Here is a 15,686-nt window from a genome sequence, read left to right as displayed (position 1 = left end):
CTGCGTCAACAAACATTCTACTGTGATGCCTGTTGGGAGAAACGTGTTCGTCGCCAGGGCGACTGCGTTGAGAAATAAATATGTAGACATGAAGAACAGATGAAGAATCATATAATGAAGGCTTTCACGGCTGGATGATAAAGCTGCCGGTAAACCTTTCGGGATGTGACGTCGTGGTCTAAGAAACTCTTACGTTCATGACGTTTCGTCCAGGACTGCGCTGGACATACTCAGAGGCGCTCCCCTGCTGAGTCTTTCAGACTGACCGGTCGGACGTCCGAGAGCAACATAAATATTGTAGGCAAGGGGGCGTGGTCAAAGTAACACGTGATGAGCCCACATAATCTTTGTCAGAGACAAAACCTAACTATCGATTGTCGTCTTTTCAGAGATAAAACTGTCTAGCGATTTTGCAGAGCTTTGTCCACATGTCCCTAAGTTTCATTGCCTCCTCTATCCTATTAAAATTATCCTGATGCTTATAAATTTCAATGGCTTATATACATAGTCATGAATAATAATTTGTCGTTGTAGATAAAATTTCTGTTTCAGTAAACTTCACTTCGTGGTTTCCTGACTGAAGAGCATGCTCTCCTGCAGCTGATTTCTCTATTTTTCCTAGTCGGCAAAGACTTTTGTGCTCTTTTAGCCGTGTACTTACGCTCCTCTTGGCAGTTCCAACATCAACTTTACCACACGTACACGGAATTTTCTATACACCACATGTCGACAGAGGAGGGCGTTTGTTATCCACAGGTCGGAGTACAAATGTGTCATCTACAAACTGGTACCATCGAGATTGTTTCTTATTTGCTTTGTCCAGAGCCGATTGTTCGAATGTCTCCATATAGAAATTAGCGACCGCAGGACCTAATGGGTTACCCACTGCTACACAATCAAGTTGCTCATAAAATTCATCGTCCCGCTGGAACTGACTCGTAGTAACGTAATTTCTAAAAACATCAGACAAATGTCCTGGAAAAACATCTGCTATAAAAATCATAACTTCGTTAACTGGAATCATAGTGGATAAAGACACTATGTCAAAACTTACAAGAATATCTTCAGGAGCCAGAACTAGCCCTTCAAGTTCCTTAATAAAAAACACGAGTCTTTTATATATGAGTCAGTTTTCCCAATATGTTGTTGTAAACGAGTTGCCAGATGCCTTGCTATTGCATACGTGGGAGAATTGATGGCGCTAATTACGGGTCTCAAAGGAAAATCTATTTTATGAATTTTGGGTACACCATACAATCTACGACACATAGCTTCTCTCTTCAAAAAAAAACTCTTTTATTTTCTTTTTGAATAGATGTAGATGACTTAATCAGATTATTTGTTTTCCTCAGTAGGCTGGCTGTAGGGTCCTTCGAGAACAATGGCTACTCAAGGAAAGAGGTAAAGAGAATTTTGCGACCAAAGAACAGAAGACCGAAGGACAAGTATGAACCACAACGACGGAAAAATACAGTTTCTCTCCTTTTATTAAAAAAGTAACGTATCAGATGGGTAAGATTTTTCAGAAACATGACATCTGACCGGTCTTTAGACTAACAAAGAAAGTAAGTCAAGTACTTCGATCTGTGAAGGATAAACGCCCTCATCTGTCGACATGTGGAGTATACAAAATTCCGTGTACGTGTGGTGAAGTTTATATTGGAACTACCAAGAGGAACGTAAATACACAGCTAAAAGAGAACGAAAGCCTCTGCCGACTATTACCAGCTGTAGCAGAGCATGCTCTTCAGTCAGGAAACCACGAAGTGACGTTTTCTGAAACAGAAACTTTATCTACAACGCGAAATTGCTATCCTCGACTATGTAGAGAAGCCATTGAAATTTATGGGCATCAGGATAATTTTAATAGGAAAGAGGAGGCAATGAAACTTAGGGACATATGGTCAATAGCCCTGCAGAATCGCTAGACAGTTTTCTCTCTGACAAGAGGACAATCGATAGTTAAGTTTTATCTTTGCTCATCACGTGTTACTTTGACCACGCCCCCTTTCCTACAGTAGTTATGTCGCTCTCGGACGTCCGACCGGTCAGTCGGCAAGACTCAACGGAGGAGCGCCTCTGAGGATGTCCAGCGCAGTCCTGGGCGAAACATCAGGAACAGAAGAGTGTCTTGGACCACGACTTCACACTCCGAAAGGTTTACCAGCAGAGAAGAAGAATGTTAATAATGTTTGTTTTATTTAAAAAGTTATAAGAGTTTTCACAGTGAAAATTCGGAGGCATTACTTTTCAGCACCCCCTCGTGAACATGAAGGGTTTTGTGTTGTTGATGGGCACGGGAAAAGGGGAAGTGTGGAATCAGCCAGCGGGAATAGCTACCCCCCTCCCCCCACTCTCTCTCTCTCTCTCTCTCTCTCTCTCTACGTTACACTCACTAAAAATTTTAAAAATTTGCAAGGCCGTCGACTGCTTTGACGTATAATACCTATCGGGCAAACGGGTTTTCATCAGCAATGTTTCACGCTCTGACACTACAGACACTTCGTATTGTTATAACTTTTATATTTCCATATTACCATTAGAGCTTGATCTCCAGAAAGGACCATTGAAGTCTGCTTTTAGAGTTTACAGCTGCTCGCCAGTTGTTAGTTTGAAATTATTTTTCTATTTCAAGAGCATTCATTCTAAAGTTACTGTAGCCACAACTATTGCAATACTACTCATGGCGTTGGTTTCCGTTCGCTGTCATCTCTTCCATGATCATATACTACTATTATCTAATGTTACGTCTAGTTCTACTACGTTGCTAATTATTATATACTACCATTTCAACGTACTTCTCCAACGGTGTTTGAGGAACAACTGCTAATATTATTACTATTTCTCGTACCATAATTGTATACAGCAAAATTTCCTAAAAATATTTCTACTTAAACTATGACAGAAATAATAATGATTATCATTTATTACGTTGTCGAAGCAAGTTATATGTATGAACTCCTATAGAACATTGTACTGTCTTTCCTTATTCATATTGTTGTTGAACACTTACAGTCATGAATCCAACAAATGCTTTAAACAAAATACTATGGAGAGGCTGAACATTTATTAGGAAACAATTGTGCACTTTTGAGAATAAGGAACTAAACGCAAATATCCGTCCTACTTGATGCTGGCCAAATATGTCCTCCAAATTGTGACGTGGCACAAGTTGCCTAAGGCAGACACCGACGCTGCGTCGCGATTTAGATGCGTCGTGAACGTTCCTGGACGCCCCAGACTACCGTGCTTTTGTGTGTGTTTAACAGTCAAATTAGGACGTTCACGCCTGTGTCACGCGCTCTCTTGCATCGGAGTAGACACTTTAAGACTTAAAGAAATGGACAAATGCGAGCAGGACTCGTCCTCTGAGGCTTCCGTACAAACTTAATTACATAGACAGTTCGTCTGTAGGTTCTGATGAGTGAGTTTGCGAGCCTGTTGGAGTTCACTGTGGGTCACGCTGACTTACTTTCGTAGGAGTTATCGCAGTTTTGGGAGACGTTGATACAAAGTCTTTGTATTACATCGTCTTATAAACTCAATAAAGTATTCAGCTTGCTATGCTGTTGCAATGTTATCACTGACTATATTCAGTGTGAGATGCGGTGCTGTATTGAATTTTTTGCTGAGGATGTGTTACTGATTGGTCTATGAGTTAATAGGCAGAGACAGAACTTGATGAACCATTTCGATTTCTGAAAAGTATTGGTGTAGTCTAAGAAAGAGCTGTCGTTCTTGAATAAGTGTACAAGCGGCATTGGTTTGGTATGCAGTCGGTGCGAGAATACAGGGAATTGGAAGCAGATTGGTGGCTAAGGGCAAGCCTGCTTTGCGGGGACTAGAAACGTTGGAGGTATCAATCTTATAGTCCCTGCTGTATTGAATTTTTTGCTGAGGATGTGTTACTGATTGGTCTATGAGTTAATAGGCAGAGACAGAACTTGATGAACCATTTCGATTTCTGAAAAGTATTGGTGTAGTCTAAGAAAGAGCTGTCGTTCTTGAATAAGTGTACAAGCGGCATTGGTTTGGTATGCAGTCGGTGCGAGAATACAGGGAATTGGAAGCAGATTGGTGGCTAAGGGCAAGCCTGCTTTGCGGGGACTAGAAACGTTGGAGGTATCAATCTTATAGTCCCTGCTGGAGCACTGCTAAAAGGAGCCTGAAAGCGAATAGTCGCTTTGTGCACAAAGGGGCTCGACGGCTGCTGTTAGTGCGGGGCACGCGTAGCCGGCTGTGTGTGCCGGCGATATCTTTCGTGGAGAGAGCTTCTACTGGGCGGAGGCTGGGGACGGCCCGGCAATCAGCGTTACCGCCTCTCTCTGTGTACCGCCTCTCGACGCCACAGACCAATACACATGACCAGTGTCGCCTGAGAGCTGAAGCAGGCGAACAACCTCCGGATACAAGGTTATGGGTGACAGATTTCGGCGGAGTATGGTGCTACTGAAAATAGTGCGCATTTCGCCGATGACACCTACCGTAATGTGTCTTGAGCCTATCTAAAGTGTTGGAAAGAGGAGAACACTCAAGTGGGGTGGGGGATCTCACTCGTATTTTATTCGTTCGATTACTGACACGTGTACCTCAGTTGCTTTCAGGCGATGCCGTTACTGAAGTAAGATACAAAGTCCAGTCAGATTACCATGCTACTAGGAACAGAATCAGAATCATACCAATGATTTTTTTTCAGAGACCTTAATGTTGGTATCCTCAGTTTCTGGTGTTATTTGCCATAGTGATGTGCAACATTAGTTGCTCGCTGATATCCGAGATTGATTTGCCTAAATGCCTATCAAATACTGCTAGCCAAGCTGGTAGAAGTTAAAAATATCACAGTTTTTACAGAGTTATAGTATTTTACCGAACATGAACATCTGATACTATGATTACAGACTATGGCACTCAAGCGTAAGTAAATGTTGAAGTAAACTAAGTAGTCTTCGGGTGCTTGGACTACAGGTGTATGTCGTGTTTAACTTGGAAGATAGTCCTAATGTGACACTGACCCTGCTTCTTTTCTGTGGGAGTAATTCAAGTAAGGTGCGTGCGATTTTGTTTGCGACTTCCTGCACTACCGATTTTGACCGTCGGTATTCACATTTAGAATTCCATGGTTACACTCAAGCTCTTCAGGTATTCTGCTCTTCTGGTATTCGCTACCGTAAGGGCCCAAAGCATAAATTTTCTTTGATGTAGGAACGCTCAATGGTTTCACTGACGCCCATTTCTTCGAACAGAATACAGCCAGTTTACTTCCCCATCCTCATCCGCTGCTTGTCAACCTGTTTGAACAACCGTAAACTCGCAAACAATATCACGTAAAACATAAGTAAATTTATCTATTTTCAATTAGTTTACCGTTTTTTTCAAACGCAGATGAGCCACATCTCCACTAAGGATAGGCTAAGCCAGTAACTGGAGATACATATAACGTTTTCAGTACAACTATAAACACCGTAACTAATGAATAAGGTGTTGAGAAGTATAAGGACCTAATGCATACTGTCATCGATTTTTAAATTGTAGCATGTACGCATGCTCTTGACATCTGTTGATCTTATGGTACTGTACCCCTACACTCCATACACGAAAATCTGCGAAAAGCTGTATCAACAATTTTTCTGGTATTCGCTATCATAAGGGCACCAAGCGCAAATTTTCTTTGCTGTAGGTACGCTAACTGGTTACGCTGACGCCCATTTCTTCATACTAGCTGGAAGATCTAGAAGGAATGCCCCATCATAGTCTCACATTCCATCGTTTCAGCATTAGTGTCTGTAAAATGTATGCCGAGGGTTTCAGAACCTTTAAGACTGATGCCGAAGTTATTATTAAACCAGAAGCTGATGTTGGTGCTAAGAATATACATTTTAAAAATTTTACAAAGATGAAGTTTTGAACAGGTTACCATGCACTATTGTTTAAAGTAACATACTTCTCTGGAGTCGTGAGAGGCCACCATTTTCTTCAACACACGTCGTGGAAGACGACAATTTGTCATTTTCCCGAAGTTTGAAGATGCCTTGGAAAATCTAGTGCCAAAATACTTAGGTGGAAGGCAAATATCAACCTTGAAACACAAAGACTTGACCAAACGTTTAGATCAAACATGAAATACGTAGACTTAACAGAACTATTAGATTTCATATCCAAACTAAACAGACAGTTTTATCTGAACTTCAAGCCAGAGTATGCGCTTCGTGAAAATGATGATAACGAGGACCATGAAGTATTGGGATTGATCGCAGTTGTGTGAGTGGTGCATTTAATACCTGTTCTTTACGTTCTGATTCTAATTTCATGTTAATTACAAACTACACAACTGCCAAATACACCCTACTGCCACTAGCCAGTATATGAAAATTTTTCGGATTAACATTGATAAGAATAATCCTAAATTTAAACCAAATTTTCATAATATAAAACGGGTGCATGATTTTTCTTATAGGAAATAGAGGATGTTTAGACTTGGCTGCAAAACAAATCAAACATAGGCGACTGATAGTTTGCCTACAAATTTAATTTTCACAAACATCTGTATTTCTCAAAGCTTTGTTTCTGTGCTTAGAGTCCTTATGGTTCTCATTCCACAAATGTTGTGTTTCTTTTCTTAAGTACGATACTCTTAGAAAAATGACCGCTATGTTTCTGAGGTGTACTGGTATCATTTACTTTGTGGTTCCACCGGCATCATAACTCTTATGATGACTGCTCAACAAAGTGTGTTATTTGCTACAGTCCAGGTGTTTCACAGTGAGTGAAAAACGTAATGGTAAGATTTATGTGAACCTGATGCAACGCAAATGGAGTAATCGCGATATTCCACTCGACACTGCTTATTACTCAAAATGGCTCTGAGCACTATGAGACTTAACAGCTGTGGTCATCAGTCCCCTAGAACTTAGAACTACTTAAACCTAACTAACCTAAGGACATCACACACATCCATGCCCGAGGCAGGATTCGAACCTGCGACCGTAGCAGTCGCACGGCTCCGGACTGAGCGCCTAGAACCGCGAGACCACCGCGGCCGGCTTGCTTATTACTCTCCGGGAGCAGTCACGTATAATTAAAGCAAGACAGCCGTGACTGATTCTTGTGTTTAATATGTGCACTATAGAATTCAAAGTGATTACTCTAATTTCCTTGATAGTTATAACTATCGTCTCGAATGGGAACCTTTTCACTGGCATACATTGTATGGTATTTACGCAAAACAGGAGGAACACGCATTCACGAGACATAGAAACACCATCAAAAACTATTGAACTGACTGAATTGTAGGAGCTATGTAAAACTTACGGACGATCAATTAACCGTCTAGCAATTACATCTATAAAATACCTATATAGAGTAACAACTGGGAAATCTGCGCCTGGAAGTGGACACGAGCGAGGATTTCCTCCTCATCGCGAGCAAAGTTTCTGTTTCTGTTTTCCATTTAGGAATCTCGAAAGAGGTCAGTCTCAGTTGGAACAGTGACTCATATTTTCTGCGGTACGAGTAACATTAACTGGTCGGACGAACGCCCCTTCTTCTGAGCAGTTCCCTCGAATATCAGACGTCTCGCCGCCCAGAACTCTTGTTTCTAGGTCACGCTGTTGCGTGGTGTAATTAATGGTGGCAACCCTGTTGAGAAGCGTGACAGATTAAGGCTAATGGCTTTTTGCGCGAGAATCCTTGGTGCATGTATCAGACTTTCATTCTGATCGTTTTTCGAGGGGGAAGAGAGTGGATAACACGAAAGTTTCTTTTTCAGGCCTTTTTGCCTTTTGTCTTACTAACGGACGTAAGACTCCAGTTGTGTCAGTTTACAATCTGCATGACCTGACAGGGGGTGCCTTGATTGCTGCGCTTAACTCCATACTTCTGTGGTTAACTTCTGATAACTCGATTTGTGGGCTTTCTTCGAATTTTTATGTCATTCCCTCCAAGGCAAAACTGAGGAATTCTCTCCCATGTGTTTTGACACATAAATTCCGTTGATGCTGCAGCTAATTGTAAACGCTTAAAACCTAACTTAGACTCATGAAGCTGTTACCTCATTAAAATGCGGAAATGTAAGTAAATAAATTGTGCTTTATTTAGGAATCTTTTAAAGCTCACTTCTTAGTCTGGTTTTAATAACAAAAAACTTTGAGGATATCACATTGAGCTCTTCACAACCCGAAAAACTCATAATGCTGCGTTTACTGTGACCGACTACCAGAAACATCAAGGAGTCAAAAGCACTCGTGGGAAACAAGTCTCAAGCGCATGTCTGGAAATAAGTCGACACGCTGTTCAGAAAATATGTTCGTTCCATATAAGCATCGAATCATAGGTGCTAGTATGGATAAAAAAAAATACGCTTAGCATGGGCTCTAAAGAAACTAATTGGTGCTGCGACAATGAAATAGGTCTGAACCGAAAAAGTAAACAATAAAACAGCAAGAAACGGAGTTATATTGAGGTGGAATGCACTCAGTACTTTAAATAAGTTCAAATGGCTCTGAGCACTATTGGACTTAACATCTGAGGTTATCAGTCCCCTAGAACATAGAACTACTTAAACCTAACTAACCTATCACACACATCCATGATCGAGGCAGGATTCGAACCTGCGACCGTAGCAGTCGCGCGGTTCGAGACTGTAGAGCCTAGAACCGATCGGCCACTACGGCCGGCTTTAAATAAGCTATACCTGAATGCTACCATTGAACCATAGATTTTCAGCCACTTTATCAAATCCTAAACCCCAAATTTCTCTTTACTCATAGAGTTTATCATCATCTTAAGCCAAAAAGGTACACTTTTCTGCTCACAGTCGAATAAGGACCCCTTTTGTAGAGAAATACATGGACATTCTCGTTAAATTTTCTTGGTTTAATGTTGAACTTCCCTCCAGTATGAAGAGCCCGTCAAGCAATCTTTTTTTAAGTGGAGACAGTAAGACAGTCTGCTAACACGATGAATGGATATGAAATGTTATCTGAGGCGCGCGGAAATACATAAATGCCTGAAAAATGTTTAGTTACCTTCTCCTTCTAAACGTGAGTCGGTTTTCGAAATGACAAGAACGTGCGTTCCTTATGGGACGTGTCAGATAACGGGAAGTCACCAGTTGCTTTCGATCTGTTGAAGCCGTTCTTGATCTGCTTCCACTAAGATAAATCTCAATTCTGCATGAGTTCCATTACTGTATATTACTAACCGCTTAAAACGGTGCATGTGTCAGTTGCAGGTTGCCTATCTAACGGCTTCCAGGCGTAACAAAGTTTTGTTTCAGGATTTCAGATAACTGAATCGGCAATTGTTAAAACCAAATAAGTCTATTTTTTACACTTTTCAGCAGAAACAAAAAACTGAATACTGCCATGTGCATTATTGCTACATTTGTCGACTTTTTCAGAATTGAAAGTGACTTCATTCTGCTTTTATTGAGAGCGAAATAACAAACTTATAGTACATAATTTCGATATTTAATGATTTCAGAGTTTTTTGAGTCATTTGGTTTCAACAATTTACAAACATATTTTTTGCTTTTGAGGATTTAGTAGTATGAGCAGTTCATAATACATTACCATGATCTGAAAAAATAGAACAAACTCTTATTTTAACAGCAATAATGATTAACTGTATATTAGCTATAATTTTAGTCAGTCACTGGCCAAGAAAGCACTTCTTTATAGAATGATCTCTTTGCAGCAGGCACATATTCGATGTCTTTCTTCACATCTTCCATCTTCATTCTAGAAACAGGTACTTGGTATATTGGGTAGGCCATTGGAATCCTGTCCATTAATCCTGGGATGATGGGCTCACGTCTTTTTCTTAAGTGAAACGTATTGCTAATCCATCGAAATATGCAAGGCCAACCACCTCTCCTGTCTGAAGGTATTGAATTTCTTTGAAACTCCTCGGGACGAAGAAGATTTTTTCATTGCGTTGTTCTGCCACTGTCTCACACAAAACACTTTTTTCTAAAATACTTTGGCCACCAGTTGTCGAAATCTAGTACTTCCTCTCCATTAACTAATGTTACTGTCACATTCCTTTTATTGCTGACCATCATTTCCGTGGGTGGAAATGCGGTCATGAGTTTTTATTTTCCTGTTATATTGTCCACAGCCGCTATCACAGGGGAGGAATGAGTGACCTCTCTCTGGAAATTTGTGTATTATGCTCTTGAGTATTCCTGCTTGAACCACGCCCTTACACATGCGCTTAAAGGTGTGGTTTTTGTTCTAACCGACACAGCCGTCAGAAAACAAAAGAAGATCAGTCACATTGTTCAAAAATGGTTCAAATGGCTCTGAGCACTATGGGACTTAACATCTGTGGTCATCAGTCCCCTAGAACTTAGAACTACTTAAACCTAACTAACCTAAGGACATCACACACATCCATGCCCGAGGCAGGATTCGAACCTGCGACCGTAGCGGTCACGCGGTTCCAGACTGAATCGCCTAGAACCGCACGGCCACACCGGCCGGCTCAGTCACATTGTTACTGAGATCGTTTTTTTATGTAATCAGAAATGAAAGATGCTACTTCGTTTGCACCTTTCTTTCCTAAGCCTTCATGCTACAAGTATACAGTGGAGTGCTCAGTTTTCAAATCATGCATGCTGAAACACTACACCTACAGCTGGCGCAGACAGAATATCTGTTGGATCGGGATATGTAGAAGAGGCAAGTTTCGCATTTAATCAGAAACTATGGCTCCCACAGTATCAATAGATTGGGCTCTTCCCCTGGCATCCCGAAGTGAGATGTAAAATTTAGAACTACGACGCTTATGAACATTTAATTCAGCTCTGGCGACAAGCTTGGCTTTTTCATTTAAATGTGGGCTTTTCAGTTTGAGTTCAAGCTCTTCACATTTACAGCAGACATCCACTTGGGATCTGCCAAAGGAATAATTAACGTTGTCCCGATAATAATTACGATAAACATAATATTTTACTTTACAATCTGCATATTTGTCATTGGACATACTGTGCATTATCCACACATTTAGTTCAGAGGTTTTGTGAATGATGTGAGGTTTTCGTGGGGAAAGACTTTATACGCTCGTGAATCAGTGCAAGGGTATTGTCTGATGTCTTCTTGGTGTTCGGGTTTTTCCCGCGTTTGTTAACTGGTGTGATCCTCTTAAGTAACAATTTACAGATTCAAAACACGGGCGAATTCGTCACTGCATGTATAATGAGGAAAGTTTCCTTGCAAACCAGTTTCCTTTCGCTTCCAAGCATTATATGGTAAAGAAACGTTGCATCCCTACAGTTTCTACAGCATTCTGGATCAGATTTCCGAGGACACCTCTGCTTTACTCCCATTGCTTCAGTAAGGCGCTGCAGATGTGTGTCCTGGGCATCTTTGGTAGAAAAATCAAGAAATTTTACCAAAATATTATCACGTTGAATTACGTCAATGGAGTCATAACACTTCATTCTGCAGCTCAAAGTAAATTAATAATATAAGATTGGTATCATTAATTAAAACTTCCGGGCCGAATTGCCGTGGTCCATATGTATGGACCACGGCAATTCAGCCCGGAAGTTTTAATTAATGAAGACGCCGGCCGTGAAAGCTTACGTGTTATGATAAGATTGGTATTGCTGGTAATGTTGATATTATTTACATCTATACAATTTCCTACGGCTGTTCCAAGATTCTCTAACTGCTTTTCCTGGAACATAATCTCCTCTGTAATTTCGACAAGGCAGTCCTTTGGTACGAGCTGTGTTTACCTTATTTCTATCACAATATGCACTACTATTCTTCCTTTTCGGAGCCATAGTAATACAACAAACTACCGCTCAACCAACATTAACCGAGACTGTCAGTGCCACAAAAAAGGAAATGGATAATTTTATCAACAGCCGAACAATGTATAGTGTTAGAAGATAGATGCCGCGCGGGAAAGAGCAGCATCTGTTGAAACGAAATAAGTCAGTGACTCATTTGGTTTCAACAACAAACAGCGTAAAGAGCACCATCTTTTCTACCATTTGTAGGAGCATGACGTGTTTCATTTCAACACCAAACGATAGGCTATACTCTTAAATGTACTATTCAGTAAAAAAACGAAAATGGAAAATTCTGACTTATTTAGTTTCAACAATTTGCGATTCAATTATAGACTGAACTGAATAATTTAAAATGCTGTCGTACTTATTAAGACGTATAATCTTACGTTAAAGGTTTCACACAGTAAGTCAAGGAATGAAAACTAAAACTGTTCAGATTGCCCCAAGAGGAATGGTTCATATTGATGAATGTAATAGGAACGATCATTCCAAGCAAAAAAGTCTAGTAAACGTGCGCTCTAAAACGCATACCTTAACAGCTATGAGCTTTTGTTCAGCTTCGCTACCGTGAAACATAGCACACAAATTACCCAGACTATAATCATCCAGTATTTGAGAATGGGAGCACTTAGTAACTTCCAACAAACCTTACACATAATTTTAAACATTTTCGAAACTTTATGTCGCTGACACTCTCCACGAGATGAAAGGAAAGAAGTTTATCGATTGCTATGTTTTCGCTGTTCATGCAACATAACTGCCGCATCAGGCATGATGTTAAATTTATTCCTTCTTTACTACTAACACTTCTCGCTACACACACCACTGAAAGTACCTGGGAAATAAAGTTATTGTAGGACACATTCTACAGGAGATGCGACGTTTTATACGTAGGAGTTTGGTTCTTTAAAGATTGGAGATGTGGGGAAATACTCGATTAGTAAATACTGACATCAGTTTTGATTTTCGTCTGAAAACAGAAGTGTAACGCTCCTCGACACAGTTGTACCTACTTATTGACATGTATTTAACAGCACATATTCGAACGAAGTCCGGAGGGGGGGGGGGGGGAGGTAGTTAAAGCATTATGTTCGCATTCAAGAGGAGCGAATATTAAAATACTCGACTAGTCGCCGACATTTAGGTTTTTCACGGTTTTTCCTTAATCGCTTAAAGGAAATTCTGATACGGTTCTGCAGGAAAAGATATCAAATATTTCCTCCTGCTTTCGTGTCTAGTTTGAGCTCCTACGCCGTCTTCACAGACGTGCCATAACCTGACCGCCGTTCGCAATTATAATAAATGCCTCTTGGTAGCGTTGTGATTGCTTGACACGGTAAGGAAAGCAAATAAGCGAAGCAGAGATGAATGTGGAATGATTCTAGCGACAATATAGATCGCAAATGGGGAAATCCATTTACATAAACGATTTTGATAAAGGTCAGATAGTTATGACATGGCGCCTGGGAACGAACATCTCGAAAACGGCGGCCCTGGTCGATTATCTGGGTGCTATTTTAGTGATATCTATGGAAAGTGGTTGAAAGATGATAAAATCACGAGTAGGGGCAAGGTGTTTGACGTCTACGCCTCAACAGAGAACGTGGAGGTCGAGGCTTGCCCAGTCTGTGAAGCAGGACAGGTGGGCGATCTGTGCCAGACCCGATATCAGAGTACAGTGCAGGCGCAGACTGTGGTGTCACCGCCAGACACCACACTTGCTAGGTGGTAGCTTTAAATCGGCCGCGGTCCATTAGTACATGTCGGACCCGCGTGTCGCCACTGTCAGTGATCGCAGACCGAGCGCCACCACACGGCAGGTCTCGAGAAACTTACTAGCACTCGCCCCAGTTGTACGGACGACTTAGCTAGCGATGCAACACTGACGAAGCCTCGTTTATTTGCAGAGAAGATAGTTAGAATAGCCTTCAGCTAAGTCAATGGCTACGACCTAGCAAGGCGCCATAGCAATTGATAGTTATCGTATGAAGCATGTCTCATCAAGAACGATGTATACAAATGATGGATTAAAGTTAAGTATTCCAGAAGCTACGTACTTTTCTTTATAGCATTCATTACGTATCCTGTTTCAGACCTCACGCCATCCTGCGTGAGCTTATAGCGTGCATTTCGGCCTTCTCTAGCAATATAACACAGACAGAAGTGATTCAGAGCACACCGTTCAAATGGTTCTAAGCACTATGGGACTTAACATCTCAGGTCATCAGTCTCCTAGACTTAGAAACTACTTAAACCTAACTAACCTAAGGACATCACACACATCCATGCACGAGGCAGGATTCAACCTGCGACCGTAGCAGCAGCGCGGTTCCGGACTGAAGCGCCTAGAACAGCTCCGCCACAGCGGCCAGTCACACCGTTCACTCCAGACTGTTGAACATGGGAACCCCCACCAGACGACCCCTACCCACTCCCTTGTTGATGCAACGACATAATCACTTATGACTTCAGTGGGCACGGTAACACCAAGACCGGATCGTGGCTCAGTGAGAAGATGTCGCTTGGTAGTATGAATCACGTTTCTCGTTACGTCAGGTTGATGGCTGTGTCCGGAAACGCCCTCACACCAATGTGAACGCATGCTTGTGACACACACAGCACCAAGTACGAAGGCCGTTTATAACAGTATTATGACATGGGGGCCGTTCAACTAGCCTCCCATAGGGCCTGTGATACTAATCGAAGGTATAAAGACAGCTGTGAACCTCGTAAACTTTATTGCGGACCACCTGCATTCCTTCATGCTTGGAGTCTTTCCCTATGGTGATGGCATCTTCCAGGAGGACAACTGTTCGCACCAGGAAACCAGAAACATTCTACGGTGGTTTGAAGAGAACGATAGTGAAGCCATGTTCATGTCTCGGCAACCACAGTAGCCGCTTCTGAAACCGATACGACACATCTGGGATGCTAATGGCGCCATTCCACAGACCACAGGCGAGTAATTTACGGGATTTGCGAGACATTTGGTGCCACATACCTGTACCTCCGAAGAACCTTCAACAACATGTCGGATCCGGATCCATATGGTGCAGAAACGCCACTGTATTGCATTCCAGCGTTGGACCAACGTGCTGTTCATCAGGTGATAGTAATGCTTTTGCTTTTCGGTGTACAATGGTGTTGAACAAAAATTTTGCTTTCCTCCTTTAGCAGCTCACGATACCCCAAAATCTATATAATTTTTGAGGAAAACGATACTTAAAACCTTTCATTTCTACGTAGCATTGCCATTAGGAATGATAAAAAATATATTCGATGAATGTAATAACGTCAGAGAAATAGCACACGTGCGTAGCCTACCGGCAGATCCAGATGTAGAGATATATTAACGTGTTTAAAGAACATATTTCTCTATATGCCTTTGTGTTGGATGATACATATACTAAGCAGCCATAACTGATAAAATTCACAATGAAGTATGCAAGATTTACGAATACGAGGTATGTATGCGAATGTTCAGTTCAGGACATGATAAGTTTTAAAGTAGTACGTATTAGAATAAATGCTTACAAAAGAGTAAATCTCATGAGAAATGCCAGTTTGTTCGGTATATTTGACAGTTGATTTGGAATGTTGACCAGTTTGAGTTTTTTTTCGTTCCCAACACATGAGTGACACGTATTCTGTGGCTACCAGTGGTTTTATTATTACTGAGTAGGTCTCAGGCGAGCGCAGGAGACAGGAGCATTTGTTAGCCAGAGAGGGAGAGAATGTGTTTGCGTGGCAGAGTAACGAGCTTGGGTAACGGAAGTACTGCACAGAGAATTGAGATGCTCCCTGATTTATAAGTGACGGTTGAGGATAAAGGATGAATTTAGAAAAGATTTTGTCGACAGACGGCTCATTCGTAGAAAAAGAAGGT

Source organism: Schistocerca americana, chromosome 2, assembly GCF_021461395.2.
Source record: "Schistocerca americana isolate TAMUIC-IGC-003095 chromosome 2, iqSchAmer2.1, whole genome shotgun sequence".
Taxonomy (NCBI): domain Eukaryota; kingdom Metazoa; phylum Arthropoda; class Insecta; order Orthoptera; family Acrididae; genus Schistocerca; species Schistocerca americana.
Note: the sequence above shows the minus strand (reverse complement) of the source record.